The following is a 21267-nucleotide window of genomic DNA, read 5'->3' as shown; positions in this document are numbered from 1 at the left end:
CATTATACATATGGCATCATATCCATCTGGATCTCAAGTCTGAGTATCTGATAGAAGAAAATCCGAGCACTTTGTGGCTAACTCTCAAAAGCAAATATGAACATTAGTAGGTAGTCATTTTTCCTAATTCAAATCATGAATTGACACATCTCTGACTCCACGATTTTAAGCCCGTCAGAAATCACAATCATGATATTCATAAAATCTGCTCAAAATTGTATTTTCGCGAAAAAGAACCTACAGATGCGGAAAAGACAAAGAAAATTTTATCTACTTTGCTTCCCGTTGATAGGATCTTACAACAAAAATATCATGCCAAAGAATACCAAGTTTATTCTGACTCAATACATGTATTACTTTAGGCTGAATAGCATGATGAACTCCTTCTAAGGAATCATCATCAACGTCCAATCGATGCTGTTCTTTTACCTGAAGTACTTGTTAATGTCTATAATAATAATAAGTTCGATGGCTCTTTTAGATGTCATCCAAAGAACTTTAATAGTCAATGCAAATGCAACAGAAAACAGAAGCCCTATGCACCGGATCAGGAAAAAGGCATTTCTAGACCCAAACTTTATAAATCTATTATTTGTCGCAAGTGTGGATGCTACAAGCACTCCACTAAGAAATATCGCAACCTGAGACATTTAGTTGATCTGTATTTACAATCTGTGGGACGTAACCGACCTACTCAAGGGTAAAGATTTGAAACATATTTCAATCTTAAAATTGACTCCACCAAGAAGAATAGTTGCTCACAACAAGTTCTACAAGAACCAAATAACAACCAGACTTCTGCAACCAGAAGATCCCATGAGCACGGTAAACATATTTATCAAATTTATTTCGAACAACATGTTTAGAGATCTTAACTAGTCTTCCAATTCCTTAGATGCCATGTTATCTACATCCTATTAAATATTGTAATACAATATTGTATCAGCACTATGATACTATAATAAAGTATGTATGTATTCTATATATCTGATAAAGAATTTCATATCAAATTCTTCAATTCTACATATAGATTTCTACGGGAGTCAATCCGATGGAGAAAATGTGCCTTGTGGACAGTTATACCACAAATTCTATACTTAGTGAAACCAAAATATTTTCAAGCTCTTACTAAGAGATAAGGAAATATTTTGATAATCGTTGGACGTGATGGAGTGATTGTTGGCTCTAGTCGTGTCATAATTATTTTCCATATGGGTATATATGTCATAATCGTTGAGGCTCTATTGTATCCCGATTCAACTCGTACCTTACTAAGATATCCATTGGAATAGTTTTCATATCGAAACCCATGATGACAACAAAGAGAAATTTTTCCTCTTAATCAAAATAACGGATATGAATATCTTCCCAAAATACCATTTGGATTGTACTATACATATATCAAATCCCATACCACATATTACGTATAAAATAATTTTCTATCTAGATCAAATCAAGACTTGACATGATTGCATTGGTCACTCTACCTTAGAGATGATGAGAAAAAATATTAACAATTCTATTGGTCACAATATTTAAAAAAATCTTTAGATTTATGTACACGGGAATTTAATTTTAAGACCCTCTTACTTTAAAATTCAAAATGCGTCCCCAATTTCTTGAACACCTTCAAGAACCTATATGTGGCTCTATTCAGTAATATTATAGACCATCTATGTACTCTACAATGCTGATTGATGCATCTACAAAAAATCCTACATGTGTCCTTATACATAAGGTATCGCAATTATGCCAAACTCATTGCTCACATAATTAAAATTAGAGCAAATTATCCTGGATGCAGGATCAAATCCATTCACATGGATAATATCATTCCTTAACATGCATTCAATTATTGTTTGACTTTGGGTATTACTGCAATAAGTACCCTATATGTACATTCATAATTGTCTAGCTGAATATCTCATCAAGAGAATCAATTCATTTGCATGACCAACCATAAAATTATAATTTGCCAACATCTTGTTGGTGATATGCGGCTTTACACACCGTATCATTAAACCAAATTCATTCAACCGCAATCATACAGTTCCCTCCATTGCAGTTAATACGTGGAAATTTGGTCTTAGCCAAGTATTTTCCATCTGCGAATCGATTACGTTTTGCACGTACTGATATCACCACTGTACAACATACATCAAAGGGCATTAGAGATCCATATGAGGTATAATTATCTGTCAATCATATAATATCTCGAGTCCCTCATATGAGACATATTCATTGCTCGTATGCTCATAACATTTTGAGGACAATCTCGGCATTAGGGGGAGATTAATACCACAAATAATGTTAGGAATCATGAACGTCATATATGTTCACATTTAGTCATCATATCCACGTACCTAATATCTAAATCCTTATTTAGAACATCTTGTATTTACAACATATTACAAATAACCTGCCAAGATGTATTTACTGACAACAAATGTGTCACAAAATCCTATATTTTTACTAGAAATATGCCGGAAAGAGTGGAGGTACCAAACAAAATCACTAAACTAAATCAAAATAAGAGGGGGGAAGTACGGTCACAAAAGATAAAGCTTCTTGCAAGCTAACGCGGAAACAGAGTAATCCCTCATCCAAGGCAGTAAATACAAATCAATATCAAGTTGATAGACACCTTATGGATATTCATTATCCAAACGCTTATGGATGTTCAGTATCCAAATATCCAGCACAAATGTGTATACAAATTTAGGCGCTAGGTCATGGGAACACCCTAACTCTATTGTTTTGGAAAATACACGGAGTTAAATGAGATAATATTTCCACAAACTCTATTGATTCCATAGAATCAATCAATACCAAAGACTACAAATTATCGACTAATATTTCTCCTCGAAAATTGCAGAAGATCTTCAATTGGATTCAGGCCAAAGTCCATGGTTATGGTAGGATGCCTCAAGCACTTGGACTGGACCAAATAGAAGGAAGCAATTAATATATAATTGCACTCGCTTACAAAAAGAGAAGTATTCATAAAAGTAATACCTACACCTCTAATGTCTTTCCTACGGTAGCAAAATGGATTTTCATTCCATAAGGTGGTGAAATAAGCAAGGCTTGTAGCACAAGGGTTCACGCAGAGACCCATAATCAATTATGATGCTACATACCCTATAGTGTGTGTGAAAATTATATTCTTATATTCAATATTATTGGCAGATCAAATGAATTAGATAGATTCAGACATATAAGTCCAAAATGGACTTCACATTCTGAATCTAAATATAAATTGCAATATATATTGTATACAACTTAAAATTATTCTATGACTTTAAGAAGTTAAGCTGATTGGGGTACAATTGACTAAATGAGTTTCTTCCATAGAAAGGTTACTCCAACGATTGACCAATTGGATTTTATATTATCTCTAAACCACACAGGACAAAATATGTAATCATCTTAAAGACAGAATTTGAGATGAATGATTTGCCTAAAACCAAATTTGCTTAAGTCTACAACTTGAGCATATTCCTTCAAGAATATTTATCTATCAGTCCACTAATATCCAAATGAATTGGACAGTCATATCCATCAAAACACGTATGGTCATTCAAACCCTAAATATGAATCAAGATACAGTCATACATTGGATTAACATTGAAAATATATTAAACCTAAAGTTCTATATCTTAGTGTCATCAAAAAGTTCATGTATCTTATAAATCACAACATGTTTGATATTTAATTTGCAAATAACTTGTTAGCTTAAATAGCGCAGCTCTAACAATGCTATTAGGCAGGGGTCCAAAAAGATATCTACAGATATTTTTATGGTACCAAAGATCTAGATTTTTATACTAGAAATATCTATTTATGATTAAAATGAGATATCCAGATTCTGGCTATATAACTGATCCCCACAACGCTAGATTATAGATTGATTTCATGATGATATAGCCATCTCATAGGAGTCATCAAAACAGATTCCGGTGGCTGTTTCCATCTATCATTCTGAAACATCACATATATGTGTATAACTTCGCAGAATGATAAAATACATACATCATATAGTATTGATTCTATTGAATCACTAATCATTATCTATGAAGATAATTCAGCATGTATTGCTTAAATGCAAACATGTTACATAAAGAACAATATACCAAACATATTGCTCATAAATTGTTTTATCATCATACTGGGGAGATAGACATCTTACAAATTAAATCATGTGGTAATCTCGCTGATTAATTCACTAAGTTCTTACCAACTTCCACATTCCAAAATGTATTAATAGAATTGGTATGCGATGACTACGAGATTTACAAGATCCGGATAGAGTTGATCCCTAAATATTAACATGTATATAATTATATTGTATTCTTTTTCTTTATGATTTTTCCTATACGGTTTCTCATATAAATATATATACTGTTCATTAAATCAATACTAAAGTTTTATACACTACTTTCTATCTTTATGTTCATTTCCTACTACAATAGTATTGATTTTGTACATCCAGAACCCCAGAAGGTCGCCAGCGTAGCCGCATGTTCAGCCATGCTTTGTTTAGTCTAGTGCGTCAAGCCTACTTTTTTGACAGCACAGAAACCGTGCGTTGACTCGATCACTTGTGCTCGTATGCTGGATGGTTTTGAGTTGCAGCTGTTACTATTCCGTTGCCCGGCGAGGTGAAATCGGCATCAGTGAAATACACGACGTGGCAGAGAACTTGCCCCCGCAACCTTGCGCGGTGGCGTGGCTGGCAGCACGGCGGCAGCCCTTCCTCCGAGAGACACCTGACGAAGCCCTTGGAGCCCCTGCTGGCCTGCTCCGCGCTGCCGGTTGCGCGCCATTCACCTGACGGGGGAGGGGCGACGACGTGCGCCCGAGCAGCGAAACGGGTGCGAGCCCAGACGGACGGGCGGCTTAACGTGCGCGACCCACCAAAAAAACGCGACGGGGGCCGGTCCGTCGAGCCACTCGAGCGGCGGGGAATAGGGCCGCAGCCGACTGGTGCCACGCTCCCCCGGGCGCTGCCCGCCCGCCGCCTCGCGTCGCGTGGGCTGGCCGCAGTTGTCGCGCACGGGGATTTGTGTCCTGCGGCGCGCTCGCTCGTTTGCGGGTTCGAAGGTGCCAGCCTGTGCCCGTACGCGTGGGTGCGCTGTCACCGGCGTGCACCGTTTCCTTCTTCCCTTGGATAGAAGCGGGTATTCACACGGACAATACAGCGGCGGCCCGTCATGTCGGTACCAAACGAACCCATTCTTCGCATTCGCTTAGTTCCACGCCCATTTCTTTTTCAGATGGAGAGACTATTCCATTAACCACTCTCTAGCTCCAGCTTCGCAGAAAGCTAGGACTCAAGTCCTGAAATCTCGTAGTTCCACGCGCACTTGCGTACGCACTGGCATGATTCTAGGCTTCTCGCCCTAAAATAGGAGTAAGACTCCCCATACTGTACTGCTACGAATCGACAACTGGTCCAGTTTCATACCAGTATGATTCAGTATGCCCAAAAGTTCGATTCAACAACCCGCAGCTACACGTGCAGCACTCAACTCCCATCAGTAAGCACATCATCATAACATGGGTCATGGGGACAAATTACTGTGTTGAATGAGAATGATAACTGATCTAAAACAGTGAAGCAAGACATCTATGTACAAACCTTCCCATCAATCTTACCATTATTTGAAACCACACAACACAAAACGCAGGTTGAATTCAACCATAGCTAAAACTGTCGAGCCACCACAACAATTTCACAGTACAGGAGCAACCCATCTATGGATAAGCCTTGTACGATGTTAGAGATCAAATGATCTCTGCTCATTGAACGAACATGCATCCATTCAAGAGAGGTGTCTTCCGAAAGAACACCTTCTCACTTGTATATATATATCTAATGAAAGATCAATAAAGAAAGTATTCGAATCATTGTTTTGTCTACCATTACATTGCAATTCTATCGATTCTCAATACATTATCACGCACTTGTTACTCTCCATCTACTGCGAATCGACCAATACGTTCTGTTGAAGACCAAAAACAGAGGCACGAAGGCCTTTGCATAGACGGAAGAACAAAGAAGACAACACGACGAATCTGATCACGGTGGTTGTTGGCAGATTGGTAAATCACACGAAGGCAGCACCCAGAACACAACGAGAATAAAAGGCAACTGCACCGCCGTCGTCCTCATTATCCTCATCGCGGTGGCAAACCCTACGGTAAGAGCACTGGTGCACGGTAAGAACTTACCGGAGTTCTTCGCTCTCCTATCTCCAATCGATGTCCCGCCCTGCTCATCGCGTTTTTATGGATGCCGACCTCAACGACGGGGATCCTCTTTTGCCATCCGATGGCATCGATAAAATGGTCGACGGAGACGGTGGTCACTCGCCTGTGTGACATTCTTGGCAATGGCGGCTGTCGGTGGGTGAACACCGCGAGCGGGGATCTTGAGGGACCCCCTTTGAGATTCGGCTGGGGGTTGATTCTGGATCTACCTCGTACGTGGATTTAATGCGAATATGTGAGATCTAGGCAGGACGGATGATTGTCGGCTAGTGAGAGTAAATGCTCGAGGGATTTTAGACAGGTTCGGGTCGCATAGAGCGTAATACCCTACTCCTGTGTGTATGATATGCTATTAATGCTCTTGGAATGCCTTTCTCTGGATCTCTGTGTTACAAGGTTTTTTGTCTAAGTCCTGAGCTCCGGTCTTGCTCCTTGCTTTTGGCTTGACTTCTCGAAAAGCTTCTCAAACTTGTCCTTCTACGGAGTGCACCCCCTCTTTTATCCTATCGGGGGAGGCTCGGCGTGCCCAGAAACGGGGGTATGAGTTCCCATGAGCCATAAATGGAAAGCAACTATCATGGGGCTACAGTTTGACGTTACATGGGTTGAAAATACGCCTTTGGCCGGTCCCATCGCCCATTACGCCCAACTTTAGCAGGTGTAGGGGGGCCACTGGGCAGCCGCCGAACTGCCCCGCATGCCCGCTCGGTCAGAGCAGATCTGACACAGCAGGGGGGCAAGCGACCTGCCTCGAGCCCAGCGACGATATCCCCAAGCCGTTTCCCTTATGGGCCCCGCATGGTGACGCGTGATGGGACCCATCGCATTAAATGTCCCCACGCCTTCCTACCAGGCTATGACAGGGACTGACGTACTCAATACAACAGGTGTGGGGGGAGTAGTTAGAAGTGACTGGCTACGCTCCCTCTTTAAATATAGCATCGGGCTTCCCGCCGATTGACACCTCATCGTTGAGCCCTTGTGGGGTCCACCGGCAAGGGGCTTCTCAGGTCCTCGGAGAACTCTGGGTACTCGGGGATCACTGTTCATGGCCCCGAGCGTCCTCTCCCGGATAAGTCTCTTCTCGGATCCTCGGGGAACTACGGGTACTCGGAGACCACTATTCATAGTCCCGAGCACCCCTCCCGGAACTGGCTCTCCTCGGGTCCTCGGGGAACTACGGGTACTCGGGGACCACTGTTCATGGTCCCGAGCACCCCTCCCGGAACTGGCTCTTCTTGGGTCCTCGGGGAACCACAGGTACTCGGGGACCACTGTTCATGGCCCCGAGCACCCCTCCCGGAACTCCCTCTTCTCGGCCCTCGGGGAGATGGTCCCCGAGGGAAGGCGCCACGTGGCATTCTGCTGTCCTGGTCTCGGGATTCGGGGACCCCTGGTTCCTATGTCACTGACAGCGGCACTCCGTTGTGGTGCGCTGTGACTGGCATAGCCCGATCTGATGGCGAACGCCCTCGTTTAGACACATGCCCAACCGATGGCACCCTTCCTCGGTGACGATCCGTCCGCCATGGCTGCGTCCGAACTCCTCCGACATCCATGCCCTCACGCGCAAAACAGCTAGCAGCGGCCTGCCCAGATTCAGCGGCTTGGCATGTCGGTGGCGTCATGTGGGCCCGGGGGTGGCTTGTTCGCTCCCGAGCCGACCACGACTCGCATCTGCGCCTACCTCCGGCGACGCCCGGTGTCTACGTGTTCTAGACCGGCTCCTTCCCTCCAGCCATGCCTCCCCATCCAGAGGCGGTGCTTCTCGCAGAGCGGCAACAAGCCCGCAAACGACGCCTAGCTGCCCCACGAGACGGTGACACACGACGCACACTGCTAGCACACTCGCCGCCTCTCACGGCTTGCCGACGGCTGGCCCTATCCGGCGACTATTTAGCATGTAGGTGACGGCTACCTTGGTGACACGGGTGGGTGGGGAGCGCAAACCCTAACCGCCCCCTCCCATTTTATACAGTGCGGGGGAGAGGGGGCACCCACTTGGACTTTGGGCCGGAAGACCGCCTGGGCTGAGACCCAGGTTGCCGTCCTAAATCTTCCACCCACGCCTCGCGCGCCTGACTGCATGTGCCGAAAGGACGCCTGGGCTGCGGCCCAGGTTGCCTTGGCCTTAAGCGCGAGCGATCTTGGCCATTTCACAGAAAACCTCTTGATTTCTAATATATTGCAAGATGCTCCAAATAAATAGTACTATGTTTAGACCCTCGGTGTTTTCAGTAATTGCATATTGTGTTATTTACTGATGTACAATTGTATTCTAGACCATTTTCTGTCTAGAAATCCTGTAATGTTTCATGTGTTTGCTCTTATGCAATCCCTACAATATACAATTCTATTAACGACCGTGTTATTGTAATTTAGATAATTTTCTTTATAGATTAATTCCCTTAATTAAGCCCAAGGAGCTCTTACGCCCAAATGTGCTTAATTCAAGAAAAATTAAATTGCAAAATTTAAATAATTACCTCAATTGTGAAATACAAGGTAATGGAACTATAGATCTATTGCATCTTTGCAGATTATCTAGTATTACTGTGAGATCTACATTTTGTCATCATGACTTAATGACTATCTTCAACATGTTGTTCCAAATATTCTACTTCATAACACAAGGTAATAGAAACATTGGCATCTACTGATAAATATCAGAGTATGCCTCCTACTACTGCGAGATCTACACCATATTTAGTGATTATCTTCAACATGTTAGCTACATACTTTGAGATCTACACTATGTACTTCAAGTTTTAACTTGATTTTACAAATTTTATATCATTATTACAATATTACCTTGATGATTTTTAATTTACCAATAATAAATTAACCAAATCTATGATCAAATCAATTTAGAATATAATGACCGGCCAAGAGTCCAATGAACTCGCACTTGACGGTCACAATTATTCAATATGGACAATGAACATCAAGGTTAATCTTGTGTCCCGCGGAATAATAGCAGCACTCCAACCTCTCCAAAAGAGAGGTCCACCATTACCAGATCAAGTTAAGTATAGTGTATTATACATAATAAGACATCATATTCATCCGAATCTCAAATCTAAGTATCTGACGAAAAATTATATGAACATTTTATGGCTAACTCTCATAACAAGATGTGGACAGCAGAAGGCAGTCATTATGCATGATACAAGTTATGAAAATGGACGCATCTCCGACTCCATGATTTCAAATGCATCGAAGATTACAACCATGATGTTCATAATATCTACTCAAAATTACATTTTACGAAGAAGAACCTATATATGCGAAAAAGATAGAGAAAACTTTATCTTCTATGCTACTTGCTGATAGGATCTTACATTAACAATATCGTGCAAGAGAATACCATGCTTATTCTGACTTAATACATGTACTACATAAGACCAAAAAGCATGATAAACTCCTTCTAAGAAATCACCATTAGCAACTTCAATGGTAAATACAAATACAACAAGCAGCATAACCCCTATCACCGGATTAGGGTCAAGACATTTAAAAAATTAAAAATCTAATATTTATCGCAAGTATGAATGTTTGTAGGAAACATGCCATTAGGTTGATTGCCTAAATTACATAAGGGCATGTATGTGATTTTGGTGATTAATGACAATATAGTCAATAAGACTAACATGTTTGTCAAGTATATGCTTTAGTAGGTCTCATGGATGCAACAAAAGAGAAGTCGCCGAAGCCGGAACAAAGAAAGGAATGAATTGGACTTGTTCCATGAATTTTGATGTGATCAAATGGGTTGGATTTCTGTATAATTTTATAGAGTTCTTCACAAGCTTTCAATAGAGCCCAAGATCTTCAAAATCGGAGTTCGGAGCGAAAAGTTATGCCCAAAATACAAAACGCAGTTGTGCTGAAATTTGCCTCACCGGATTATCCGGTGCTCATAATGAATTTTGATGTGATCAAATGGGATGGATTTTTGTATAATCTTGTAGATCTATTCACAAGCTTTCAATAGAGCCCAAGATCATCAAAATCGGAGTTCGGAGCGAAAAGTTATGCCCAAAATACAGTTGTGCTGAAATTTGCCTCACAGGATAATCCGGTGCTCAAAATCAACATAACTCCGGTGCTTCAGAGGAATATCCGGTGCTCAAATCAACATAACTCCGGTGCTCAAATCAACATAATTCCGGTGCCTCACAGGATAATCCGGTGCTCACAAAATGAACTCACCGGACTAATTTTTGCAGAGAGCTCCAAAATGAACTTATGGGCATAGGATAATCCGGTGCTTTTGTCCGGTGTTAACTAACTCATCACAGGATAATCCGGTGCTCACAGTTGAGTTTGAGTGGGTTCCAACGGCTAGTTTCTCTGATGTACTCACAGGATAATCCGGTGCTTGTACTACTATCATCACAGGATTATCCGGTGCTCACAATTTTCTGAGCCATTGGGGCAACAGCTAGTTGGCAGGTTTGAGGCTATAAATACTCCTTCACTCAGTCATTTGAAGCAGCTGGAGTCCAGAGAAGTTCATGTACACTTGAGAAGACATCCAAGCCACCAAAGTGCTTAAGTGATCAAATCCAAGGCGATTAAGCACACCATTAGAGAGTGATTAGTGCTTGTAGGCCTAGAGAGAGTGTAGCTAGTTGATAGCTACATAGAGAGTGGATCAAGGAGTGATCCTAACTTGTACCAATTGGTACGCCGGCACCTTGGAGTCTTGGTGACTCGCCGGTAAGCTTGTTGACCCTCCGACTTGGTGTGGAGAGGCGGCAAGGTATTTGTGCGGGGACGCGGAGACCCTTGCCTTTGTGGCTCAAGCTCCGAAGTGATCACGGCGGCGAGGAACCGGAAGAGAGGCTAGTGGTGAGACCTTGCCTTGGTGGTTTGGTGGCTCATCCGGATAGAGGCCTTGTCTTTGTGACTTGGTGGCTCAAAGGCCGTGACCGGGTGCCGACCGGGAGCATATCCTTTGTGGAGCTCCAACGTGGAGTAGGGGTGGCATTCGTGCCATCGAAACCACGGGATAAAAATCCTTGTGCCGAGTTTGTTCTCTCTACCCTCTTTACACTTCCGCATTTACATTCTTGCAATTTACCTTACTAGATAGGTTGCAAGTTTACTTAATCGGTAGAGTAGACACGCTAGATAAACCTAGAGCACATTTAGATAGAAATTGATATATGTTTATCTTGTGTTATTTTTTGAGCCAGTTTAGCTCTAAGTGTCCTAATTCACCTCCCCTCTTAGGACGTCATCGATCCTTACAAGTGGTATCAGAGCCTCGTGCTCTTAAATTGGGCTTAACCGCCTAGAGTTGTGACGTCCGGGGTTGTGATGGATTTCCATAGCGCTCCACTTTTCGATGGCACAAATTTTCCCCGTTGGAAGGTTCTAATGTCTTGTTATTTGCAAGCCCGGGGATTAGATATTTGGAGAGTCACTGAGGAAGGGATGAGGCAACGCATCACCAACAAGGAGAGACAATTAAATGCATTGGCGAAGAGTATACTTTTATCATCTTTATGCACCGATGCATTTAATCGTGTTTATTCTCTCACCAATGCGCCTGATATTTGGACTAGTCTCAATGAAATACATGAGGGCACAAAGGATGTGCGCAATGAGAAATATCATGTGCTTGTTACTAAGCTCAATGGCCTCAAGCAACTATCCTATGAAAGTGCTAATGATATGTATTCTCGTTTGAATATTCTTGTGAATGAGATCAATGGGTTAGGTTTGACGCCAATTGAAGACGATCAAGTGGTGAGAAGAATACTTCAAGCTCTTCTTCCAAAGTACAAGTTGATAGTCTCCATCATCTATAACAACAATGACATCAAGAGGATGACTCCAAATCAAGTGCTAGGCAAGATCACCGTCCATGAGATGACCATGAACATGGAGATGGAAGCCCCTACCTCATCCAACACCAAGAATCTTGCTCTCACAAGCAAGCAAGCTCAATGTCAACATATGAAGGTAAGAATGAGGAGGCAAGAGCAAGAGTCAAGCTCAAGCGAAGATGATGGTGATCAAGATGAAGAGAGCGAAGAAGAGGATGATCAAAGCACATCAAGTGATGAAGAATTGGATCCCAAGATGGCTAAGCTCTTCTCGCAAATAGAGAAGAACATGAAGAGGATCAACGCCAAGATTGATCATCCAATCTCCATTCAAGACATGATCAAAACAATGGATCATATCAAGAAAGAGAAAGAGAAGAAGATCAAGAAGAGGGAGACAAGGAGTAGAGCCAAAGCTTTTGCAAGCATGGGAAGATGGGTGAGTGAAGATGAAGATTCAAGCTCAAATGATGAGAGCCTCACCATCCTCTACCCCAAGAGAAGCTCTTTCTCAAAGTCATCGTCACGCAAGTCTTCACACAAGTGCCTCATGGCCAAAAGTATGGATAGAGATGTAAGTGATGATGAATTCGATGAGGATTCCCCCTCCTATGATGAACTCCTTCAATTGATAAATGAGCAATAAAGGGCCATTAAGAAACAATCAAAAGAGCATAAGAAATTCAATGCACTTAATGACATCCATGCTACATTTGTTTCTAATTATGATCAATTATTGTGCAAATTTAATTTGCTAAACAAGGAGTATGAAGAGCTTAAGGCTAAGTGCATTGAATCTCAAACTATGACCCCTTTGAAGCAATCTACCTCTCTCTTTAATTACAATCCTAAGGTAGATGCTTTCACTTCTTGTAATGATTTAATTGCTTTATCATGCTCACCCCTTTGCAATGAGATGTGTGTTGAGAATTTTGTTGTAGAATCATCTAACAATCTCATTGCAAAAGAAAATGTTAAGCTCAAGCAAGAAGTGAAAAAGCTCAAGGAAGACTTGGCAAGATTGAAGGGCAAAGGACATGTCCAACCTCCTCAAGATAACCATGCATTCATGGTGAAGAAGCTTGCGGAGGGGTCAACCGTGACATGCTTCAAATGCCATTTGGAAGGCCACAAGTCCTTCAAATGCAAGCAAGTGAAGAAGGAGACCAAGGAGAAGAAGAAGATGGCTAACCTCTTAAACAAAGCCTCCAACTTCTACACCAAGCCTAACTACAAGCTCAAGTCTAAGAACAACCACTACAAGCTTAAGAAGAAGGAAAATAGTAAGGTGGTTGCACACAAGATTGGGAGAAGAGATTGGAGGAGGAACCAATCCATTTGGGTACCCAAAGAAGTCATCACCAACATGAAGGGGCCCCAATCGGTTTGGGTTCCAAAGAAGACTTGAAGTCCGAAGCAGCTACGGGGATTTGGAGACTTGACTCACAAGATGAAGATGAAGCTCAAGCAATGAAGCTAAGTGTACAAGATGGGCACATTGATGAAGATCATAATCATCATATACCCAAATCCCCATCCAAAGGTGAAAGGTACCATATGTTAATTTCTTTCAATTTGTACCTTTGCCTTGTCTAGGATTGCCTGTGCTTAATTCAATTTGTTGCAATGCCTAGTGTAAGTTTTTCATATGGTAGGTTGCTTGTGTTTATCTTTAATCTATAAGCAACCTACATAGTTTATTAGTTGTTGGTTTAATCAATGGCACTAGTTTTCATTTGGTATCTTTTTATGTGCCATAAGTCCAATCTATAGGATAAATCCTTATTGTTATCAATAACAAGTGCATATATCCCTCACAAGTATTCAACACTTGTATACACACATTTAGGGGGAGTATAACCTATAGGTTGTGATTTTGAGACTAACATGTGTTGCAAGTTGTATCTTTTGTAGTCTCATTGAGAAGTCAATAAGTCCCTGGAGGTATGTTATGCACATACTTTTCAATTGGTATCATTGCCAATCCGGTTGTTCATTTAAGCTACCTCCATACATAATATGGTTTAAACTTTCCATCTTCTATATTATCTAGTTTTGCATATGTCTTTCTCTTATCATATGTATGCACACATATAGGGAGAGTTTAAATCATATTACGTGAGTTTCATGAATTGTGATCCATATGCTTTCTTTGCATTGAATTGGTACCATCTCCTTGATTTGATTTCCTTCAATTGGTATCATTTTCTTTTATTGGATCATGATTTGTGAAACACTCTCCCATGTGTTCTAATGTTTTCCCTTGAGTTCAACATGTGCATATAGCCTTTTTGGGAGATTGTTGACAAAGGGGGAGAATTATGGTGACCAAAGCAAGAGACAAATCAAGTTCAAGTTGCAAGTGTTGACAAAGGGGGAGAAGAAGGAACAAGAAACAACTTGAGGCATCTTGGTTGACAAAGGGAAGAAGCTCTTGCATGGGCCATCCAAGGGAGATAGTGGCGATGGAAAAAGGGGGAGCCACAACCAAGGGGAACTTAATGGTAAGAATATGCATCCAAGCAATGTGGTAAGGTATTTTGCCTTTTACAATTGGTTTACATTTGTTATCTTTTATTATTTGCCACTTGTTTTGGTTGTGTTGTCATCAATCACCAAAAAGGGGGAGATTGTAGGAAACATGCCATTAGGTTGATTGCCTAAATTACATAAGGGCATGTATGTGATTTTGGTGATTAATGACAACATAGTCAATAAGACTAACATGTTTGTCAAGTATATGCTTTAGTAGGTCTCATGGATGCAACAAAAGAGAAGTCGCCGAAGCCGGAACAAAGAAAGGAATGAATTGGACTTGTTCCATGAATTTTGATGTGATCAAATGGGTTGGATTTCTGTATAATTTTATAGAGTTCTTCACAAGCTTTCAATAGAGCCCAAGATCATCAAAATCGGAGTTCGGAGCGAAAAGTTATGCCCAAAATACAAAACGCAGTTGTGCTGAAATTTGCCTCACCGGATTATCCGGTGCTCATAATGAATTTTGATGTGATCAAATGGGATGGATTTTTGTATAATCTTGTAGATCTATTCACAAGCTTTCAATAGAGCCCAATATCATCAAAATCGGAGTTCGGAGCGAAAAGTTATGCCCAAAATACAGTTGTGCTGAAATTTGCCTCACAGGATAATCCGGTGCTCAAAATCAACATAACTCCGGTGCTTCAGAGGAATATCCGGTGCTCAAATCAACATAACTCCGGTGCTCAAATCAACATAATTCTGGTGCCTCACAGGATAATCCGGTGCTCACAAAATGAACTCACCGGACTAATTTTTGCAGAGAGCTCCAAAATGAACTTATGGGCATAGGATAATCCGGTGCTTTTGTCCGGTGTTAACTAACTCATCACAGGATAATCCGGTGCTCACAGTTGATTTTGAGTGGGTTCCAACGGCTAGTTTCTCTGATGTACTCACAGGATAATCCGGTGCTTGTACTACTATCATCACAGGATTATCCGGTGCTCACAATTTTCTGAGCCGTTGGGGCAACGGCTAGTTGGCGGGTTTGAGGCTATAAATACTCCTTCACTCAGTCATTTGAAGCAGCTGGAGTCCAGAGAAGTTCATGTACACTTGAGAAGACATCCAAGCCACCAAAGTGCTTAAGTGATCAAATCCAAGGCGATTAAGCACACCATTAGAGAGTGATTAGTGCTTGTAGGCCTAGAGAGAGTGTAGCTAGTTGATAGCTACATAGAGAGTGGATCAAGGAGTGATCCTAACTTGTACCAATTGGTACGCCGGCACCTTGGAGTCTTGGTGACTCGCCGGTAAGTTTGTTGACCCTCCGACTTGGTGTGTAGAGGCGGCAAGGTATTTGTGCGGGGATGCGGAGACCCTTGCCTTTGTGGCTCAAGCTCCGAAGTGATCACGGCGGCGAGGAACCGGAAGAGAGGCTAGTGGTGAGACCTTGCCTTGGTGGTTTGGTGGCTCATCCGGATAGAGGCCTTGTCTTTGTGACTTGGTGGCTCAAAGGCCGTGACCGGGTGCCGACCGGGAGCATATCCTTTGTGGAGCTCCAACGTGGAGTAGGGGTGGCATTCATGCCATCGAAACCACGGGATAAAAATCCTTGTGCCGAGTTTGTTCTCTCTACCCTCTTTACACTTCCGCATTTACATTCTTGCAATTTACCTTACTAGATAGGTTGCAAGTTTACTTAATCGGTAGAGTAGACACGCTAGATAAACCTAGAGCACATTTAGATAGAAATTGATATAGGTTTATCTTGTGTTATTTTTTGAGCCGGTTTAGCTCTAAGTGTCCTAATTCACCCCCCCCCCCCCTCTTAGGACGTCATCGATCCTTACAATGTTCCAAGCATTCCACTAAGAAATACTACACCCTAAGATATTTAATTAATCTATATTATAATCCGTAGGATATAACCAACCTACACATGGACAAAGATTTAAAGTACACTTCAATCTTCAAACTGACACCACTAAGGAGACTAGTTGTTCACAACATGTTCTATAAGAATCAAAAAACAACTAGACTCTTCTACAGCCAAAAGATCCTATGAGCATGGAAACATGATTATCGAATTTGCTTCGCACGACATGTTTAGAAACCCTTTCTAGTCTTCCAATTCCTTAGATACCATAATATCTACGTCCCATTAAATATTATATATCACAATATTGTATCAGCACTACGATACTACATAAAGTTTGTATGTATTTTATATATTTAAAAAGCACCGATACCACTTACCAACATTGTATTCAACTCATTCTTCGACCACAGCTCGGTAGAAACGTCAAGGCGTATGTTGATGATGTGGTCATCAAGAGTAGAACCAAAGACGACATGTTCACGAACCTCCATGAAAACCTTCGGAAGTACCAGATGAAACTAAACCCTGAAAAGTGTACATTTAGAGTCCTATCAGGGAAGTTGCTCGTGTTCCTCATTTCCAATCGAGAGATAGAGGCAAACCCTAACAAGATCAGAGTTATCAACTGGATGTAATCCCCGACCAGGCTAAAGGAAGTCCAAAAAGTAACAGGATATGTGAATGCTTTGAGCAGGTTCATCTTAAGGCTAGGAGAGAAAAGGTTGTCACTCTTCAAGCTCCTGAGGAAGAGCGACCACTTTCAGTGGACTCTAAAAGCAGAAGCGGCTCTCTAATATCTAAAAAGGTACATCTCTTCCCCTCATGTACTGACCGCACCTCGACCAGATGAGGAGCTCTTGCTCTATGTTGCAGCTACCTCCACAGGTCGCGAGCGCGGTACTGGTCATCGAGTGAGAAGGTCTTTAGCAACTAGTATACTACGACAGTGAGATCCTACATGACGCGAAGGCTTGGTACCTATAGGCTCAGAAGCTGCTATACGCCATTCTGATAGCCTCTAGGAAGCTCAAACACTACTTATAGGCCCATAAAATCAGGGTAGTCTCCTCGCTCCTGATTAGAGAAATTCTCCAACATATGAATGCGACAAAAAGAACAGCAAAGTGGGCAATAGAGCTCGAGGAGTTCGATCTTCAGTTCATCCTGTAAACTGCTATCAAGTCCTAGGTGTTGGTCGATTTTACAGCCGAGTGGTCATCTTTTGAGCCTGATCAGGTGCAGCAACCAGAGGCGGACAAGCACTGGACCATACACTTCGATGGATCATTTATGCTGAAGGGAGTATGAGCTGAAGTGGTCCTGACCTCACCAACCGACGACCTCCTCATATACGTAGTTCAATTATATTTTTTAGCCACTAACAATATTACGGAATATAAGGGTCTCTTGTTTGCAATACGAGCAGCTTCCACACTTAGAATTAAACGCCTGTTAGTGATAGAAGACTCACTATTGGTTGTTAACTAGGTACAAAAGGAGTTTTAGTGCGATGATCTGACAATGGTGGCATACCTTGCCAAAGTCAAGCAAATCTCTCGCAAGCATAACTTCCTAGTCGATGAGCTGACCCGTCTAGCTTCTTCTCGTGAACATGTGTGGTCGGAATCTTTAAAGAAAGACTCACACGACCATCCACTACGATCTCGGACCAAGCTGAAGGGGATGCACTGCTTGAAAACAGAGCATCAGAGGCAACACCTTTGGAGGCAACGCCTCTTTCTGTGCCATCGAACTCGGGTGACCATCATGTGGTCACTTTGCTCGATTTGGGTACTACTTGGATGGATTAGATCTCATACTACCTTCAGAATCGAGCAATCCCTAACGATGATGCGTCAGCAGAAAATGTTTTCTGTCTCGCGGCAAGCCCGAAGATACTCCCTGGTAAAGGGACGCCTACCATCGAGGAAGCAACGGCCTTTTACTTAAATGCATCACTCATGAAGAGAGGAGCATAGTGCTCTCCGATATCCACGGAGGCGTATATGGAAGCCATGCTTCGTACCGCGGTCTCATCGAAAAAACGTTCCAGCAAGGATTTTATTGACCCACTGTCCTCCAAGATGCTTGCAAGCTGATGAAATGGTGCGATTCATGTAAGTACCATAGCCGACATACTAACCTACCAGCCTAAGCACTACAAAGCATACCACTCTCTTGGCCTTTCGCTATTTGGAGGCTCGATATCGTGGGACCATTCCCTAAAGCTTGTGGCGATTTTGAATTCCTGTTCGTGGCAATCAACAAATTCACTAAGTGGATAAAAGTCAAGCCCATTAGGAAGATCACCGTCGTAGCAACGATTAAGTTCATACGGGGGCTGATAGTGCAGTTTGGCAATCCAAATCGCATAATCACGAACAACGAAACTCAGTTCGCCAGTAGTGCTTTCCAGGACTACTACAAAGAGATCAGAACCAAAGTTTGTTATGCGTCAGTGGCACACCCACAGAGCAACGGACCGATCGAAAGGGCTCATGAATGGTGTGGAATCGCTGCTCGCATGTAACATCCCAATTTTGGTTAAATTGGTTTCAAAATTTGATTCAAATAAAACCTTTCAAAATCATTTCAAACCATCTCTAAATCTTTCTCAAAAATTCCAAACCCTTCTCTATGGGCTCAATCCATCTTTTTCCCCCGGCCGGCCCGCTACCTTTTCTCCCCGGTCCGATTTCTCTCACTGGGCCGCCTCCTCTCTTCCCTCCCTCTGGCCCATCCGGCGCCCTTCTTCCTTTTTTTCCCCGTGCTGTGGCAGCCCTGCCCGCGCGCCGTCCTCCCCCCCCCCCCCTCCTCCTTCTTCCCTGGGACAGCGCCGTGCCTGCAGTACGCACACGCGTGCATGCACGCAAGGCTGCGGTACACGCGCATGGCTCCTCCCCTGCCGCTGGTACGTGCGTCCACCCCGTCGTGCCGTCCACTTGCCCCTCTCTCTGCCCCAGCTTGTCCCATCCCGTTGCACGAACGGCGACCGAGCCCGGGGAAGCCAGCCGCCAGATATCCGTTGTCGACCGCTCACCAGCCATGCGCAGGTGACCCTTTGCCCCCCCCCCTCTACTGCACGCCTCGCTGCCATGCCGTCCTCCATCTACCTAGCTACCACCTCACGATGCACCAACGCAGAAGAACCAGCCGTTGGACACCTCCGGCCCTCCCTCCACTGTGTCGACCCCTCGCACCACCTCCCACGCCTATAAATAGCAACGGCCGAGCTCTCCTCTCCTCACCGCCTCCCTCCCGAGCTTTCCAAGGCAAGAAACTCTCTCTTCTTCTCTACCTCTACCTCCACCGAGCTCACCCTCCCCCCCCCCCCCGGTGATCTCCTCGGCCGAACCTCTAATCACCACCATTGTTGGCCACCGAGCACCACACCAAGCATCTCCACCCTTCCCCCTCACTTCCCTCCCTCTCTCATGCCCTCACCAAGCCGCCCACCGAGCTACTCGAGCTGTGACGATGGCAACTCGCTGCCGGCCATTTCCGCTCCCTCCCTCGCTCGGTTCTCCGCGAAAATGGACTCCCCATTCCCTTCTCTCTCTTCCAGTGCAATCCCCGTCGGAATTGGTGGCCGAGAAGGCCTCTCCGATTGTTCTCCGGCGAGCACACCGCCGTAATCCGGCGAACGAACAGCGGTGCCACCTCGGGGCACACTCGGCTAGGTGCCGAATATCCTCGGGCCACCTTGGACCGCCCCGGCCCAAAGGCCTGCAAAATCGGTCGGCACAGCCCAATCCACCAGCCCATAGAGCCAGCCCACCGGCCAAGGTCTGAAGCCCAATAAACCGTGTTGCAAAGTAACCTTTCTCTTTTTCCAGAAAATCAAATTTCAGTAGAATATCCCCAGAATATTCCTTTTTTCCCGAATTAAATTCCCGACAAACTTCTAAAGCCCATAAATCCTCTGTTTCGACTACGATTTCGACGATTCTTCCACCGATATCCTTCTAAATTCAAGCTTTATCTATTCCTACCATTTTCATATTTATTCCAAATTTATTTATATTTTATTTATATTTATTTTTGTGTTTCTTTGTTGTTTGTTTGTCACGTTTAGAAGTCGGAGAGTTCGTTGAGGAGGAGGAGGTGGTGCCAGGAACTCAGGAGTTCGAGCAGGACCCCTCGAGGACTTCAACGAAGGCAAGTCTCAATCCATTTCCCTTTGACCATATTGAACCCAATTTTATCAATACAACCCATAGCAGCCGTTTTACTCCGATATAATGCATGCAGTATTACTAGTTGGTATATTTTAAACTGTTGACTTAGTTATAACCTAATGTAGCTTAGCCAGCCATTCGTGTTTATCCTGTATCTTAATCTTGATAAACCTAGGATTTCGCCATAGCTAATTTACTTATGACTAGGCAATTACCTTGTATTAGTATGCTTAGGAATGATAATCCTTACTATTACTTCATGCTTAATCATTTTTTTTAGCTTTTCAAATGTGTAAAACTTGGTGTTGGTGTTGTGTGGGTTATGGTTGGGTAAAACCCTGTTGGATGATAAAGATAATACCTGAGTTGGGGTTAGAGCTGAGGCAAATCAAGGTTCCTTCGGGAATGCCTAGGGAGTCGGAGAGCTATCGGTGTGACAGGCTTCGGGAGGAGTGTTGTTCGTGTGGCAGGCTCCATGTGGAGATGTTTGCCTTGGCTCGTTTAAGGACTGAATTGATGTGACATCCTACCTAGTCCATATAGTGCAACCACTCGACCCTGTATGGGCAAGGCTTAGTCTAAATCCCCCAGCTAGTCTACTATCGTCTGGAGG

The sequence above is a fragment of the Phragmites australis genome, chromosome 4 (assembly GCF_958298935.1).
Source record: "Phragmites australis chromosome 4, lpPhrAust1.1, whole genome shotgun sequence".
NCBI classification, from domain to species: Eukaryota; Viridiplantae; Streptophyta; class Magnoliopsida; order Poales; family Poaceae; genus Phragmites; species Phragmites australis.
This window is presented reverse-complemented; position numbering follows the sequence as displayed.